The sequence below is a fragment of the Mastigoproctus giganteus genome, chromosome 7 (assembly GCF_048544385.1).
Source record: "Mastigoproctus giganteus isolate SK-2022 chromosome 7, ASM4854438v1, whole genome shotgun sequence".
NCBI classification, from domain to species: Eukaryota; Metazoa; Arthropoda; class Arachnida; order Uropygi; family Thelyphonidae; genus Mastigoproctus; species Mastigoproctus giganteus.
The window spans coordinates 205,128,499-205,143,225 of NC_143581.1; the positions used below are offsets into that span (position 1 = coordinate 205,128,499).

Here is a 14,727-nt window from a genome sequence, read left to right on the forward strand (position 1 = left end):
TTTAATGAAAATACTTTTTAAAATATCAAGTGATATTTATTATATTTGAACTGTCAAAAAGTACAATATAAAATTATAATTAATCAACTAAGCATTCCCTTGATTGCTGGTACTTGGTGTTTGAAGAGATGAAATAGCTTTTAATAGATTTTTTTATTTTTTTTTTTTCAAGTTCTTTGCGAATTTCTTTATAAGGCAATTTAGCTTTTAAACTTGCCACTCCTTTCCACATTTGGATCCAATTTGAGCACATTTTATCAGAAAACTGTTTGGATAATGTAAAAATTTCATTTAAAGATTCGTTGCTAAATTCTGATCTACAGCATAAAGCACTGCTTCAAGATCATTGTTTCTCGCTTGACCTTGTTACTAATTCATCCAACTCTTCTATAGTGAGTTTCTTCTGAGCATCAGACTCAATAAGTTAATGAATGTTTGTCATCTCCATGTTTGCAAAGTCCATGCCCTCTATTCCTTTTGCAATTGTTATAGTTTTGACTACCATATCATGCATATTGGAGATTATTCTATCATTAACAACTAATTTCCACTAACATGAGTTAATGGTAGATTCCCGTACTTCTTCAACCAATTCCTTTATGTTGATCAAACAATCAGCAATATTATAATTTTTCCAACTTCGGCTAACAAATAAGTTTGACTCTTTTTCGATTCCATTTAGTAGGCCGGTGAAGGTTCTCCTAACATATAGGTTTTAAGAAGTCTGCTGACAAGGCTATCTGGACATGCAATTTTTTCAGGAGCAACTAAGTGGAACTTTCTTTACTACTTAAAAATTGTTTATTGTAACTTTTGATTTAAAATTAGTAGTGTAATTATTATTTGTGATTCTCTGATTAAGTTGGTGAATTTGTTTGTTACTTGACTTTTGTAATTGCTTAAGAAACCACAGTCAGCTTCTTTCTGCTGCCATTTTGTTCTATAGATAAGAACATTAGAATTTTACTGCAGTTGTTATTATTATTAGTGGCATATCATGCAAGAAAGAAAGCTTATAAACCATAAGCCACCTCCCACATCACCTGTTCATCCCCTCCAATAATTTGTCTAGTTCTTGCTTGAACTCATTCACACTGCCCACCTCTGCAACAGACAGAAGTCTATTCTAACAATCAACCAGCTACTCTGCACATCCATCCTGCTATCCTGAACCATTCAGGAAGAATGCCATCAGCATTGAGCATGCTGATTAATTCATTCAAAACCTTAAAACACCTCAATCAGATCACCTCTCTGGTGCCTAGTTTCAGATGCTGCAATATGAAGTTAGTTATTAGGAGCATTAGCAACTAAGGCCATATTGCTCCGGGATGTGCGGTGGTCATTCCCTGACCTTTCCGCATCCTCCGTATTTGGTGGTGACGGGCTCGAACCCCGGTCTAATCAAGAAGCGTGTGCTACACACTGCTGCTCCTTCCCACCTGGCTACAGCGGCACCTTGCAATATGAAGAACTGAAGTCTTACTTGTCAAAACTTAATCATAGAATTCTTACTTGGTTGGAAAACCCTTTCATTTCCTTCACCACCATTGCCCTTCTCTGCATGCATTCCAGCAGGTCTACATACTTCTTAAAATGAGGCCTCCAGACCTGTATACAGTACTCAGATGCAGCCTAAACTTTAATTTACACACAATGGGATAATCACCTCCTTATCTCTACTATCAGAGTTTCTGTATATAAAATCTTTAATCGCAGCAATGATAGACACAATTAGTCCCGTCACGGCATGGTGGTGCCAGGGGTTATCTTATATCTTAGATAATGTCAGAGAACTTCATATCTGACTAAACAATTACCTCAAAGTCTTTTTCATTTTTACTACCCTGAGTGTAGTACCACACAGTTGGTATGTTAATCTGTAATTATTCTACCAATATGCAGTACCTTGCATTTTTCAATGTTTAACTTAAACTGCCATTTCTCAGCCTATACACCTAATTTTTTTTTACGTTGTTGCAGTAAGCTTACCCTTGTTACTGTCATTAATCATTCTGCCAACCTTTGTATCATCTGCAAACATAGACATTAAGCCTGATACACCTTCATCAATATCATTAGTAAATACAAAAAACAACAATGGTCCCAGCACCAAATTTTGGGGAAGTCCACTAATAACATTAGTCTATGAAGAACAGTGTTCCTTAATAACCACTCTTTGTCTTCTCCTACTCACTCATCCCTTTATTTGGAGCAGTAACTTGCCCTTAATGCCACACTGCTCCAGTTTGTATAGCAGTCTTATGTGCAATCAAAAGCTTTCTTGAAATCTAAGTACATAATATTAAGATTATGTTTAGCATCCAGTTCCCTTGTTACTGCATCATAGTATCCAACCCTGCCAAACTGGTTGACAAGGCTCTCGCCATGTATTCCCTCCTATCACTTTTTCAGGAGCAGATATTGGAAGAATTGCAAACTTTCAAATTTAATCCTAACCTGTGACTTTGTTGTACACATTGGTACAACAGTATAAACTTTGTGCCCTTAAAAGATAACTGCCCTAACAATGCCATTAGCACCTGGCAGACATATCCTGATCCTGCACCACCACCAGTCCTTTTTGTACAATATGTTTCCAGACAATAGGGTCACCCACTATAGTGGAACCAGTGATCATTATGGATGGTGTTGTGTTGTCCATTGCTGGAGCAAGAGCTCTATCGTTGAATTGTGCAGCTTGGTGCCCCTCTCTTGTATTATATCAAGGGCATCAACCCCGTTTTTTTCAAGCCCTCAATAATAAGCTCAACAGAATTTCACTTAACCTTCTCATGCTCTTTACAATGAACAAACACAAAAGCACCCCTTTGTGTCTGCCTAAAGGAAGCTTTGCAAAGAGGGAACAAGTAGCACACACAATCCTGATTCATAGAACCTCAGAAGTTCTCTCTGAAACCAAGGCATTCCTACTACGTTGAGCTCTTTTTTTTTGCAGTCTAGTTTAAGGCATGATTTTAGTTGCCTTGTAATTTAAAAATCACGCACAAAACTAATAGACATGAAAACACTAATGCTACACTAATTCCATCTTGTTTTGTGGCAGTACGAACTAAGATATTTTGTACTAAGTGATACAGTTATAAAATCATGTTATTGATATAAATTTATATCTAACAATAACACTTCTAATATTAATTAGAATTACATAATACAAAGTAATGTTTATATTATTCTTATATCTATACAATAACAATGGCAGAGCATAAGTTGACTTTGGTTTCTTATGCAATTTCAAAGGCTAAGTAAAGAACAAATTCACAAGCTTTATTAGATAAACACAAACTACACCTGCCATACTAGTTTTAAACAAAAGATAACAGAAACCAATAAAGAAAATTCCACTTAGCAGCTCTCAAAAAGTAGTTCAAACTCCAGCTAGCCTTGATGGCATTATTATATTGTAAAACATGTTCTCAATCCACTGGAATTTCTGAAAAAAAAAAAAAAAAAAAAAAAACACACCTGCCATCCACATGTCAGAAATAGATTTAAAAACAATTGCATCTGCCAGAAGCAGATCAATGAAATGGTAGATGGTTTAGCGACTGAAACTGAGTTTAGTGACTTCCAACAGGGAGACATAACATATCATATTAGCAGTTAAGCTGTTTGTCGTTGCAGTAAAACTACACCAGCCTAGACCAACAGTGGCTAACACCCAAGGAATGTTCATGTAGACTGCAGAAATTGATGGAAAAAACGTTGGAGATAGTTGAGAAGTATAGATCCCATAACTTCTCATAAAATACTGATAACCAGGAGTTCAGGGAATACTAGAGCTAATTAATACAAGGGCAGTATGTAGGGATCTGCATAGCATCATATTTTACAGAGAGCTGCAACAGAATACATAACGTTACTTGCTTGGCACACAAACCTTCATAACTGGTCCCTGGGAAATTGAAAAGTTGTGTTATGGAATGGCAAATTACGGTACGTAGTCTTCTGATTTGCTGGCCACGTTTGGATCTGGAAGATGAACATTTACAAGAGTAAGCCATCCCAACTGTGAAGTTTAGTAGCTGCTGTTACCATCTGGGGTTTTTTTCTTATGTACTGTATCACGGGTCATTGTTCCAGGAGCAATGAATGACATGCAGCACATTGATATCCTACACTGTGTTAGCAATATGGGGAGAGTCATCTGTGGTCTTCCAACTTCTCAACAATTGGAACAAAGTAGTTTTTAGTAAAACATAGATGAAATGTTTTTCTCAAGGTAGGGTAACAAAATATGGTCAATATGGTTCTTCCTTCCTGAAGGAACATTTTAATGGTAGAGTCATCTCTGATATTCAAATACGGGATTAGATGATCTTGGCAACCTTAATTGGCAGTTATCCATGTGATTATTCTTGAATTACAATGTCTAATAAGAAATAATCCACATACTGTTGAAGAATTGAAATTGTAATGAATAACAGCAGGAGTTTATTTAATTTATCATCTTATTTTTGCATTTATTCAGTACTTATATATCTAAATAAACTATTACAATCTGGTGATGATGGTGGTATTGTGAGCAGATATGTGTTGGTGGTGGGGGGAATGAAGCCGATTATAAGTAGTGTGGTACATTAAAAGAGAAGACAAATCAAATGATTTAATATAATATATACTTATCAGCTTTTACTAGGTTGTAGATGACTTCCATCAACTGGTACAATACCAGAAGTTTTGCTTATTGGATGCTTAAAGTGGTGAAATCTATGGTTACATGAATTTCACACTGGCACCCCCATCTCTTCCATCATGCAATACTATTGTCTTTTGATGTTATGGTGACCACCTTGCCACCATGACATTATTGCTTGTGTGTATGCCATATCCAAAAATTTCATTACTTCATACCTGTCCCCCTCTACTTTTACTTTACTACTGAATGCAGCATGGATAGTCAAACTAATAAAACAAACTTAACTGTGAAAAGACATAAGCCTCCCAAAAACTGACTCATTTTTTTCACAAATTTGCATGGTCTCAGTTCCAATCTTAGTGATGTCCATTTCCACCTGTAGTCTGCCAGGCTCCACCTTTTCTCCAATTATCGGTTGCCTCAACCGCTGCTCATTTCAGTTGTCTTAATTATTTGCTGTACAATTCCATTTGCTTCATAAGTAGTACCTGTGCATATGCCACTCTGATATTCCTTGTCAGAGACTTACATAATTTTCTCTTTTCAATCTTCTCTGGCTTAAAAATTTCCTACTTCATTCTTTCAAATTCATCTGCTGCCTCTATTGTTCTCCCAACTCCACTAATCACTTGGAACTCTGACTTTCTTCAGTCCACTTTCCTAACAGTGAGGTAATTTTCCTTGGTGATTTTAATGTTCACAACTTCAGCTTGCTTATTTTTCTAATTATGCAGATCTAGCTGCCAAAATGCTGAGGCTTTTACCTACCAGAATACCAATCCTTGCCACAAACCCAACATTATTGATCTTTTCCTCAATAACTTTTGAAAGTACAGTTGAGGTGAGTGGTCATTTTCTGCCCTGTGTTGTTTGCCATTACATGAATGCAAAATGGGATGATCTGTGAGATTTCTATTCTTTTTTCTTGATTAGATTACTGTTTTAAATCTTCTGATGTTAATGTTTGCTCAGATTGTGTCAGTGAATTCATTCTTGTAGGGATTAAATCCTTTATTCAACATTCCACCTTTATTTGGCCAAATTTTAGTTTTCCAATAAGTGTGATAAGGCTGTTCAAGGTAAGTGTTCCATATTGTAATTTGGCTTGCATCCAAATCTCCATGTTCATTTTCTGCCGACACTAAAGCTTGCAACAAATTTAAAGCACTTATAAGTCCAAAATAGATTTTAAAGGCTAAGAGTAGAAAACTTGCTTCTTGTCTAAACTCTTGCCAAAGTTATTGCTCACAACTTTTGCCCTTCTGTATGTCCAGCTCTGTTAAAATCTGATGGTTATATTGCCTGCTTGGCTAAAGATAAAGTTGACTTACTAGCATCTTACTTTTCTGATTTTGGTAAGCCACCTCCTGCCATTCTCAGTGCACTCAATGCCTCCTGTGGCATTTCATCAAAAGAAGAAGAATTTTTAACTATCTTACTGCCAAGAAAGCTCTAGATTCTGATGGTATTTCTTCACTTGTTCTCAAAACCAGTGCTCCTGAACTTATCTATTTCTGTCGCCTTTTCACTTTCTTATTCCACTAGTGTTTTCCTTCTACTTGGAAATTTCTCATATCCAGCCAATTCCTAAGAAGAGCAACAAATCCTACCCATCCAGTTTTCATCCCCAAGGTAACGGAGATATCCATTAACCACCAACTCCTAAACTATATCAAACCCTTCCATCTGATCAACAATCACCAATATGGATTCCATCAGCCTTGATCGTCTTGATATTAGCATCAGCATTAGTAGAGGCATTTGATGCAAGAAAGCAAGCTTATGCAGCATCAGCCAAAAAAAATAAAATAAAATAAATAAATAAAAAATAACCACTTCCACTTCACCCCTCTGTTCGTTCGAAATACCTGTCCAGCTGAGCCTTAAACTTATTTAGGCTATCAACTTCCACGACAAGGGATGGAAGTCTGTTCCACCAACCAACCACCCGCTGGGTAACATATTGTGGCTTATGTTACCCATCTGTGGACATATTCAATGGAAAAGCCTGGTAAAAACTCAAGCAGTTGCTCTTGATATTTCTAAGGCTTTTGATTGTGTTTGCATAAAGATTTTCTTATGAAACTTCCATCTTACAGACTGCCAACTGTTTTTTTTTTGCAATTGCTCATCCAGTTTTCTTTGACTGCTCTCTCTCTCTCTCTCTCTCTCTCTCTCTGTGTGAGTGGTGGTAGATGGCTGTCTTTTAACTTCTCCACCAATGCTGTTGTTTCCCAAAATTTAGTTCTTTCTCCCACTCTTTTCCTCTTGTACACTGGTGTGCAAAATTTAAGGACCAGTCAGGTTTTCACCTGTAGCTTCTCATAGGAGTGGCCTGGATATGGGAAAAGCATACCAAAGGAACCGTGTGAGGTGCAGAAACAACAACACTGACACAACAATGGAAACAAAACGGTACAGAGGGACTTTATTCAAAAATTGCAACATAGCACTGGCTGCCATGATACAGATGTATCACTGCCAAAGATGGAACAAAGGGAAGAGGTTCCTCAGTAGGAGACATGGCCACCCCTAATTGATGCAGGCTTTGCACCACCTGTCCATACTTAGAACAATGTTGTTGATAAGTTCTTAAGGTAACACGTCCATTCCTCTGTCAACGCCAGCTTCAGCTGGTGAACATTTTCTGGTGGGTGTGGACATGCTGCTAGGTGTCTCCCCAGAGCATCCCATATGTGTTCGACGGGATTTAGATCGGTGGAACGGGCAGGCCAATCCATACGAACAATGTCTCCACTTTCCAAAAGCACATCAACAGCTGCAGTGTGATGGGGTGTGGCGTTATCATCCATAAACATGAACTCGGGGCCAATGGCACCTCGGAACAGATGCACATGGGGAAGGATTGCCTCAGTACAGTAGCATTCACTGGTAACAGTACCGCCTTCCACTATCTGGAGTTGTGTATGTCCATCCAAGATAACGCCTCCCCAGATGAGAACACCTCGACCACCATATCGATCCCTTTCAGTGATGTTTGCGGGGTGATACTGTGTGCCAAACTTTCGCCAGAATCTACTTTCATTAGTAAAGAGCACCTTAAGTTTGGCACACCAGTGTATATTAAATAACCTTCTTCCACCAACTGGAAATCCAATCCATAGTTTTGCTAATGATAGCACACTGCATTCTATTTTACAGTGTGAGAAACCTTGTCCCGCACAAATAGCTTCAACTTCTCGAATATCCACTACCAATTCTTTAAATCCTCATCTCCAGGTAATTCTCCAGTAGGGCAAAGATAACTTAGTTAATTTCAGTCCTTCCAAAACACAGTCCTTTCTTGAAAAAGGGATCTGCAGCCCCTTCAATGACACACTCAGATTTCTAAACAAGATCACAAATCCCTATTAGGGATTACTCTGATTTCCCATCTCCTTGGAATAAACTCATGGCAAATATTACTTCCTCTGCATCTAAGAAACTGGGTTTTCTTTCCACTCTCAGCATTACTTTTCTTCTAAACTACTCTCTGTACAAATCTGAAGTTCACCCTACCATAGAACATTGTTCCCACATCTGGGATGGCACCCCTAAACCTCTCTCAGGCTTTTAGACTCTCAAAAGAAGGCAGTCAGGTTAATGATACATTTCTTACAGTCTTTCCACTCTGAGAGACTTTCTATTTTTTTTTTTTTTTTTTTTTTTTTTTGCTGCATGCCTCTTCTATGGAAAGACTGTTCTGAATTGGCTTCTGTGACCCTCTTTCTTTTCCAAACCAATCCACATTCATTTACTATCTAATTTCAAACTCATAGAACCAACTTTCTTTCATTTATTCCTTCTATTTCAGCTTTCTGGAACAACCTTCCTTCACACATGTATTTTCTGAAGATTACTATCTACAGAAATTCATGTTTAATGTCAACAAATCTATCTTCTGTCTTCCCAACTTACGGTACTAAGTATTATAGGCTTGAATACCTTTCGTGTGTGTGTGTGTGCATGCATGTGTGTATAAAGCTAAATAAGCTATTAAAATCTGGCGGTATTGTTGTGAGCTGAATGGAAGTAGTGTGATAATACTAAAAAAAAAAAATCTTAAGAACCAAATGATTTAATAAAACATACTCATAGCTAAATCAACTATTAAAATCTGGTGATAACATGGGCAGGCATGTGTGCAAAATATACAAACAAAATGAAAAGGTAAGTGGTGTGGTATATTAAAAAAAAAAAAAAAAAAAACAAATAATAAAATAAATAATAATAAAAAAGACAAATCTTAAGAACCAAATGATTTAATACAAATTTCTACATAAGACATTTACATAAGCACAGATTATTATACAAAATGCTCGGAAAATAATTGGGAGTGCAGCTAAAGTTTATTATCGGTAATTGTGAAATAAGCCATTAATTTTATGGTAATATGATTTTTGACAACCTGAGCTGTTAAACTTGTCTTCATGGATGAAGTAAACAGAAAACACACCAAACTGGAGAACCTCAAAAGGGGTGCAGAAATTTTACAAAGGTAACAGTTACCTGTAAAGAAATAAATTTAGTGATATGTGTGTGTGTGTGTATATAATATATATATATATATATACACACAGTTCACTGAAATTGATATATTTTTATAAAATTCTAAAACATAGTGCAATATTTTCACATCTTATGCTTAAAAAATTATGTATCTGTATCAAAATGTAAACATACTTACAAGTTCCATTTCCAAAATGAGTATCTGAAATGATATTTAAATGTTTGATAATACGGGTTTTCATTAAATAAGGATACATAATCAGTTGTTTATTGCCTATTGGAAGTCAAAGAATGAAGTAGACTTAGTCTTTCATTGGGAATGGTGGGGGGGGGATTCAAATTTATCAACTGAAGCATTACACTGTGCTGCAAAATAGATTTTATATATGCATAAATTTTGATTTCGATCTGACAATTTTTTTTTTCCAGCACTGAATAAAGTGAAGTATCACAATGGATAAAGTGGAATACAGATCAGTGATTTGGTTCTTCTTTCTGCAAAGGAAAACACCAAAAACAATCTATGAAGAAATGGTTGCTGTTTGTGGAGAAGACTGAATTTAAATGCAGAAAAACAGTGCATTATAAAGAAATCCCAGGATGCTCAGCAATTGCTGAAACAGAAGTGTTATAAAATTTGACACATTAATCCTAAAAGATTGCTGTATTAGCATCAGAGAACTAGAGCTCCAAATTAATGAACATTATTCATCAACATTTGCATATGAGCAAAGTGTCTGCTAGATGGGTTCTGACCCCTTACCAGAAGAGGGTACAATGAGCATATGAAATGTTGTCAATATGCCAGGAAAAGAAAGAGGTAATTATTCATTTTTCACAGCTAATCACCACGGATGAAAACTTGGATCCATTGTTATGATTCCAAAACTAAAATGTTGAAACAACAGAATCCTCCCCCACCCCCCAAAGGCTAATTGGAACATGATGTGGATACTCCTCTTTGGAGACACCCAGCACGAACCAAGTGCTGGCAAGGTGATGCTGTCAATTTTTTGAGATCAGCATGGTGTAATAACAGATTACCTTCAAAAGTACTGTACTGACGACAAAGTATTATTCCAACCTCCTCAAAGTCATAACCCAATATTGTACTCGTTAGAATTACCTTCGAACAGTGATACTAAGAGCAAGCTACTTTAAATTGATGATTTTTAATTTATTAGGAAAGCTTACCACAATGGAATATATAGCTTGGAATCACTTTGATTAGCTATCTGTAACAAACAAATATGGCATATTTTTCAATGGTATCAATACCTCTTTTTTTAACCTCTGTGTATTTTCACCAACAATGCCACTGAGGAAAAAACCAAATTTGGTTTTTCCACTTTTTTTTTTTTTTTTTAATATTTCATTTCCGAATGACTAGCACAGCTCAGAAGATTTCTATGATAAATGATAGAAATAAAATTTCAATATGTATGTCACTATTAATCTCCACTTTGAAATGCTACACCTATTTTTGCATTTCTTTCAACACACTGCACATTGTTTTCTTATATATATATTTGTTTGCATATATCTGATTACATCATGTTTCTTGCCACCTGAAATGAAATAAAAAAATCACATCTACACACAGTACACAAAAATTACTTTTCCAGATTTTTTGCTAAAGTTGCTAGAATGTTATGAAAAAGTGCTATATGATTTAAAAAATTCAGAATCTGAAGGTTAAGATTACTTGCCTACTGAAGTCTGACATGCTCAGCAGGCTGACAGATGGGATGGTGAGAAAAATCCTGCCTCCCTGGTTTATTGTGAAAATATTTTAACTGAAGGCAAATACCATTAGAATGAGCCAGTTACATCACTGTGTCTCATGTGGATAAAAAAATGCTGGTTCAGTTATTTCTGAAAACTATTAAAGTGAAGGTTTACTATACATGGATAATCTTGTGCATATTTTATGTCTCCTGAAATATGATTATTTCTCTGGAATCTTGCCGAAAGACACTTAATTAGCTTCACACCAACAAACAAAAATATGGTAAAGATTACTTGTAACAACAGAGAACAAGACATGCTGTTTCACCTATTTTATGCAATGTAAGCTAAGATGGCCACCTGATGGCCAATTTGTCAACTAGCTCATGTTAGTCAATTAATTACCAAAAATAAGTAGAAATTTGCAGATTTTTTTTTTTTTTTTTTTTAATTACAAATCTAACATCAAAGATGCAATAGAATCATCGAGTTGTAAGAGAAGCGGCAGTATTGATGGACAGAAGTTGCAGACAATAGCTTTGGCAAGGGACCAGAATACTCAACTACCAATTGGAAAAGAAGCAAGTTTTCAATATCAACATTCATATTTCAGTTAGCAATGCGACCTTGCAGTGAGGTTTACACCCAGATTGTCAACATATAAACAAAAGGCAATTCTACTCTAAGCCTGTTCAAAATTAAGTTTGCACTGATTGATAATTGCCTTGCAATTGCTGTGAGCATTAGAGGAAGAAGAAAATAATAAATGTGGAAATATGTAAACAGGCCAATTGCAATGCATTAAAATTTACTATAAGTTAGTGTTTTGCTTTATTTGTGCTTGCATGCACAAGGCTTAATTTTGCTAAACTTTGTAAAAATTAATTTCATTATTATGGTACTGGTACAATTTAATGACATATAATCAGTTTATTCTAACTGAATTTAATTTAAAAAATTGTATTTAAAGTAGTATTTCCCTCTTTGGCCTACAAACAGGCTTCTATAGTAGACCTGAAACAATGCCTGAAAAGGTTTAACAACTGTATGGCTTGGGCAGAAGTTTTTTTTTTTTTTTTTTTTTTAACTTTTCTAGACAATTCAGTAAACTAAAAATAGCTTTATGATTAAGAAATAAACTATTCAAACACCAAGATAAATAATTTTAATAAACTATCAATCGTATTACAAGCCCTTTATTAGGTGCTTGTTCACATGTATAATGAGTCAAAAAAAAAAAAAAAAAAAAAAAGACATTGGATTGGAGCCACCTCATACATGACATCAACAGCTAAGAGTTAGGCTAATTTGTAATCCTTGTTCTGACTCATTCTGCATGTGAATAAGATGCATAATGCAGAGGGTTTGTAATGTGACGCTAGTTTATTAAAATTATTTATCACAGGGTACAAAATATTTGAGTAGTTTAACACCCGCAAAGAAAAAGTCTCTTTAAAGACATGATTAAAGCTTTATGATTATGTATATATATATTTTTTTTTAAATTAAATATTAGTGTAATGATTTTATATAATAAAAGTCTGATTTTGTTTCTAATGCAAGCAAATGCAGGTGAAAAGAAATCAGGCTACGCCGCTATTAAGATTTGATTTTTGGACTACAGAGCTATATTTTTAAACTGCCCATCAAAATAAAGTGAGAGAATCAACATCATATTAACTGGATATAAATTAGGCTAGGTTGTTCAGAAAAAGTTCAAGCAATTACAACCAGATATTTAAAAAAAAAACATAAGACAATATCAACATTCATATTTCAGTTAGCAATGCTGACCTTGCAGTGATGTTTACACCCAGATTGTCAACATATAAACAAAAGGCAATTGTTAAGCAGTTCTATGCTGAGACAGAATTTCAGAACATTAATATGAAATTACACTTGCTTTAAACTCAATGACTCTTAGACCATTCAAAGCCTTGAATGGTTTGAGCATGCTCAATGCTGATGGGATTCTTCCTCTAGCTCAGAATAATCACCTGAGAGGGCATAAATTCAAATTGAGGAAAGACAGATGTAGGATAGACGTGTGGAAATTTGCCTTTAGCCAGCGGGTGGTTGGTTGGTGGAACAGACTTCCATCCCTTGTCGTGGAGGTTGATAGCCTAAATAGGTTTAAGGCTCAGCTGGACAGGTATTTTGAACGAACAGAGGGGTGAAGTGGAAGTGGTTTTTTTTTTGGCTGATGTTGCATAAGCTTGCTTTCTTGCATCAAATGCCTCTACTAATGCTAATGCTTCCACAAGCAGAATTCATTTTGTAGGCCTATGTTATTATTCTCCCCCCCCCAAAAAAAAAACATCTCAGACCAGTGTTTATCTGAGTCAAATCAATGGACATGTGTTACACATGTCCATTGTAAAAAAAAAAAAAACTTAATTTTTGCAATAAGCTATAAGTTACTTATAGCTTATTGCAAAAATTGTTTTTTTTTTTTTTTTTTTTAAATTGCCAATCATATTAATTTTTTCCAAATCTTTTCTCATTATGTTTAAGAGCTTCCTAAACAAGGCTTCATAGAAGTAAAAAAAAAAATTTTTTTTTTGAAGGTCTCATAAAATGTCTTATTTCCGTTATCTAGTCCAGCATTTCTCAAACTTTTTTAGTCACGGAACATTTACGAAACACAAGTTTAGCGGGAGCCAAAGAATTGCTAATAATTTATTACATTCAATGCACTGTGCATCAGGAGCATCTTTATTTCCAACCCATGTAAAGCAGAAATTCAAATAACTGTCATTATACTTTCGTTTTGGTCTTTTATTAGTTGGTTCCAGTTTTTTCACTTTGGATTTTTGGGGAACAAAAGGCTGCGATTGTTCTTTCTCACTTTGAAGTGTGACAATATTGTGTGTTAGTTTTTATCAACCACAGTTGCATTACTAGAAGTACTTTTCTTCTTGTTTTAGAGTTCCTTTTTATAACCACAAATCCATGATTATCACATATTTTAATAATAATATTTCGAAATACTAATAATTATCAAAAAAAAAAAAAAAAATTTAAACAAGGAAATGAGTTTAGTTACGATATCGGTTCACTTCCCCCTCTCCTTCAACCTGTGTACTCCAGGCTAAATTGCATATGAATGGCATATTAGATCACATTACCTCTACACATACTTTTCTATGCAAAGCCTGCCAAAATAAAGTGTTCCACGGTCCATTTGATTATTAGTCTATGCCAGTATATTAATCACTGAAAAAAAATTATGTTACATATTATAATGATACAAAACTGGTGTACACTACAAATATGCAAAATTTATGTTATTTTTTAAATTATTAATTATGATTTTTCACGGAACACTTGTTCACATCTTACGGAACACAGTTTGGGAAACGCTGATCTAGTCACTGTTGCAGAAATTATGCTAAATCTCAAAACATTAGTTCAATTCCTTTTCTATCATTAATTTATTACATTAAAGATAATGTTGGCAACAGTAACTTTACAATAAAGACAAAATGCAGTTGTCTCCAAACTTATTGCAGAAAAAGCAACATTAAATATACTGTGAAACTAATGAAATAAATTAATGACACAATTAGAGTTATACTTGGTAGGGTACAATTCTTCTACCCAAATATCAAGATATGCTAATAATAATTTTGTTTTGGGAATGGCCAGTGCTTGTTAACAAATGGAACTATTTTTATAAAGGATAGGATACAATTAAATAGAAGTGTAAGAATATTTGCTGGCTATCAAGACAATATTTAGTGAGTCAGAATACACAGACTAATAGTTTTAACAAAAGCTGCAAGCAGAGTTCAAAGTGATTCTTGAATTAATTCTGTTTTGCCAGGCAG

The 14,727-nt window shown here is 35.0% G+C and overlaps 1 protein-coding gene across 2 annotated transcripts in view; it reads right to left on the reverse strand.

Annotated features, from left to right (window-relative positions):
• Positions 1 to 9,061: 9,061 nt before the first annotated feature.
• Positions 9,062 to 14,727, reverse strand: part of LOC150083611 (uncharacterized) — a 344,088-nt gene continuing 338,422 nt past the window's right edge. For both annotated transcript variants that reach the window (XM_090378089.1, XM_090378088.1), the window contains exon 10: positions 9,062 to 9,169. The gene's annotated coding sequence lies outside the window, so the exon portion shown is untranslated. The remainder of the gene's footprint in view (positions 9,170 to 14,727) is intronic.